We start from the raw sequence: 4,275 nt of genomic DNA, 5'->3' as shown, positions 1-4,275 counted from the left end.
CTAACATGGTGAAACCCCGTCTCTACTAAAAATACAAAAAACTAGCCGGGCGTGGTGGCGGGCGCCTGTAGTCCCAGCTACTTGGAGGCTGAGGCGGCAGAATGGCGTGAACCCGGGAGGCGGAGTTTGCAGTGAGCCGAGATCACGAAGCCACTGCACTCCAGCTTGGGCGACACAGCAAGACTCCGTCTCAAAAAAAAAAAAAAAAAAAAAGACTTTGGGGGACTGTTCGGAAGGCATGACTGTGTTTTGATATGTGAGGACATGAGATTTGGGAGGGGCTAGGGTGGAATGATATTGTTTGGTTGTGTCCCCACCCAAATCTCATCTTGAATTTTAGTTCCCATAATCCCCACTTGTTATGGGAGGGACCAGGTAGGAAGTGATTGGATCATGGGGGTAGTTTCCCCCATGCTGTTCTCATGACAGTGAATGGGTTCTCAGGAGATCTGATGGTTTTATAAGTGTCTGGCATTTCCCCCGCTTGTACTCTTTCTCTCTCCTGCCACCCTGTGAGGAGGTGCCTTCCACCATCATTATAAGTTTCCTGAGGCCTCCCCAGCTATGTTGAACTGTGAATCAATTAAGCCTCTTTTCTTTATAAGTTAGCCAGTCTCAGGCAGTTCTTTGTAGCAGCGTGAGAACGGACTAATACAGTGGGGAAAGCACAGTATGTTCAACCATGTCATTGGTGTTTAACATATATTATGCAATGCTCCATTAAATTTGATAGAATAAGCATAATTCTATCAAAACATTTTCTCATGCAGCTTACCCTCATCAAGCTGAGTGTTAATGCCTACCTTTCTGATAAGTAATTTACTGTGAAATTTACACATTAGCAGTCACTGCATAACAGGGCATGGTATGAATGCCATAAACTGGACAACTGGATGAGGACATAGACTCTGTGTTGAGTTAGAAATAAACAAGCAACTACAGAAAAATCTTCTAATAGTGCCACTGATTTGTTGATCAAAGACTACCTATCAGTATAGACCATCATAAGGGACCTCAATAAAACCAAAATTATAGCAATTGAACTTTATTTTTTAAATTTTTTAACGTGGTTTTTTTTTAAGAGTCTTGCTGTGTTGCCCAGGTTGGAGTGCAGTGGCATGATCTTGGCTCACTGCGATCTCCACCTCCCGGGTTCCAGCAATTCTCATGCCTCAGCCTCCTGAGTATCTGGGATTACAGGTGTGTGCCACCACACCCATGTAATTTTTGTATTTTTAGTAGAGACTGAGTTTTGCCATGTTGGCCAGGCTGGTCTCTAACTCCTGGCCTCAAGTGATCCACCTGTCTCAGCCTCCCAAAGTGCTGAGATTACACACGGGACAAATCACACCCCACTGCAGTTGAACTTTAAAACACTCTATGTTCTACAACACCACATTGCCTCACCACACACCCCTCTTAGCTCTCATTCATTAACTTAAAAACAAAAACATGTATTGAATCATGCATAGATCTTTGCACTAGAAATACAATGGGGAGCAGGATAGACCAGTTCCCTGCTTCTTATGGGGTTTACATTTGAGTAAGAGATACAAGATAAGCAGTTTGGCAGTTACAGTAAACACTGGAAGGAGTGGGATTAAAAACAAAGGAGAAAGAAGAAAAATGTTGTTCCATGGTCTATGAATAAGATAGAAGGAACGAACTGTCAAAGAACCTGTGGAAGAATTACCACTCTGTTATAAGGGAAGCAAATAATAGCTAAGCATGCAAGTGTGTTCTTTCATTCAATGGCAAGAAGTTAAAGGAGCCCTCAAATGATGGATCCAGTTTCTTGCTAAAGTGGGAAGCAATATGTTGATAGTGACAGGAATGTTCTGGAGTCAGAGAGTTGGAGAGTGGGAAAATGTTTGAAATGGCTGTGGTGGGGAACCAAAGCTGAATAGATCAGAGAATCATCAGAGGTTTCCCCTCCTGCTCTGAGAACCCCATTGTGGATGCAGACCACAGAGTTACAGAGCCCTAGTCTGTTCATTGAGAGACATTTTCAACCAGCCTAGATTTAGGTGGAGAAAAGTCAATGAATTGGATCAATTCAAGAGTTTCGCTGGGTTAATTTTTTAACCAACAAAGAATCAGAGAAAAATTACAGTTTTCTTCGCTATGTGACAATTCCTAAAAGAAATAGCCAAAAACCAAATACCAAAATGACTCCAGGAGAGATTATCCTAGTTAAAAGCCCTCAGTGAGGGCCTCATACAAATTTAAACACGATTCCACCACACTGACCTGATGTCCTCACTATAATGACTGACAATCTCTTGACTCCAAATACCCCCATTCTATCAAACATTAACTCAGAGTAAAATGGAGATAAGACCATGTGGACAGAAAACCCTTTGTAAACAGTTTTTGTTGTTCTCCAAGTCTTTGTCTCTGTTTAGAAGGAGAAAACTGAGACTTGAATGTTTCAATCAGTGCCTATTTCTAATTTTTACACCTTGAAACAGCCCCACTAGGAATGAGAAATGTGTATAATCATGTTACTTCAGCACCTTGTTCAACATCGACATCATCCATGTCTTTACCTAAGGAGAATGGAATATAATTATGATTGTTATAAGGAGAAAATTATCCACAGTCCCTTAATGTCAACTGAGGCCAATCTATATATGTTTACATTTGATTATGCATTTGAAAACCAGGGCTGCATCATGGGTTTAATAAGTATACATGATTGGTGCTGATGCTTGGCAAATGCTTTGTTATGTGTAAAACCATGATACAAATGCTCATTTTGTTCATATTCAGTGTTTTTTTCCTCCCTGTACAAAGGTCACTTTGTTTTAAAATTAACTACTTTAAAAGTCCTCATCTGGCTTATGAATAAATATTTAAAATGTGCTTTGACTATGAAGAAGGTCATTAGCGTATGCACTTTGACAATGAATGATTCCCTGTGATAAAGCTGCAGATTTTTGATGAGCAAAATGACTATACCTAATGAAGCCATTTTATGCTTGTAAATACATTACTCCAGCTCTTCAAAAACACCAAGAAACATCTTTTGTGAGACATGGCTTAGAAGAATTACAAAGATTAAGAGCTGAGTATAACTAAATGAATCTCCTTGCATGTGTTCTTTCCCTGAAACAGTACCGAACCAATTCATGCAGCACAAGCATTTTTCTTATCCAGTTTATATTCCCCTTCAATGCAATAAAGCATTATAATAAACAACAGGGTCAGTTTATGTACCCTGTATCAAAAAGCCATCATTCTTTCCACTAAAAGACAGACACTAAATAAAAAACAGATTTTTTTCTCTGTGAGGGAAGGAAATATTCTCAGTTTGATATTTGTTTAAAGTTTGTAATATGAGGATGAGGTGGGGCATAAATTAGCCACAACACTAGTAGAAGTTTTAGTTAAATAAATGGTTAAAAAATCACAACCTTCACTAGAAATGGTAGGCACAAGAGGGACCAAAACACAAAAAAACTAAGTTTTCCAAACCTTAGCCAAAAACATTCTTATTGTGATTATGCAGGCAGAGCATGCCTGAAACATAAATGTAGTTTCATCTTTACATGAACAAATACTAAAGCATAATAAAATTGTACGGCAGAGACAAGGGCAGGAGAAAAAAAAAAAAAAGAAGGGATATAAGATGTCTCATATAGAATCTATGAACGTCTGGAGAAAAGGGATCAACCTATATGGAAAAGTCTTATTTCCTGTTTTTCCTTGGTGCCTGCTTATTTCCCCCACCCAGTATGTTTATCATGGCACTGTACTCTAGGATTTGTACTCAGTTGTCCCTATTCACTCCTACTCACATGTATGAAAAAGCCAGGGAAAAATATCAAGTCAAAATCACAGAACCTGATATAAATGTTGTCCCCTAGCTGATAATACAAAGCTTCTTGTACCACTCTCCTGGCTACAATGCCCGCAGTAGGATGTAAAAGAGGCACCAAGAAAAAGAGGAATCCTCACTCCTGCTTAGATGTTGGCTTCAAAAATATTTTATGTTCATCCAGATGCAGTGGCTCATACCTGAAATCTCAGCACTTTGGGAGGGCGAAGTGGGCAGATCACTTGAGGTCACGAGTTCAAGACCAGCCTGACCAGCATGGCAAAATCCCATCTCTACTAAAAATACAAAAATTAGCCAGGCGTGGTGGTGCACACCTGTAGTCCCAGCTACTTGGGAGGATGAGGCAGGAGAATCACTTGAACCTGGGAGGCAGAGGTTGCAGTGAGCCAAGATCACACCACTGCACTTCAGCCTGGATGATAGAGAGAGATCTT

This window comes from Mandrillus leucophaeus, unplaced genomic scaffold (assembly GCF_000951045.1).
Source record: "Mandrillus leucophaeus isolate KB7577 unplaced genomic scaffold, Mleu.le_1.0 Scaffold1553, whole genome shotgun sequence".
Classification (NCBI taxonomy): Eukaryota; Metazoa; Chordata; class Mammalia; order Primates; family Cercopithecidae; genus Mandrillus; species Mandrillus leucophaeus.
This window is presented reverse-complemented; position numbering follows the sequence as displayed.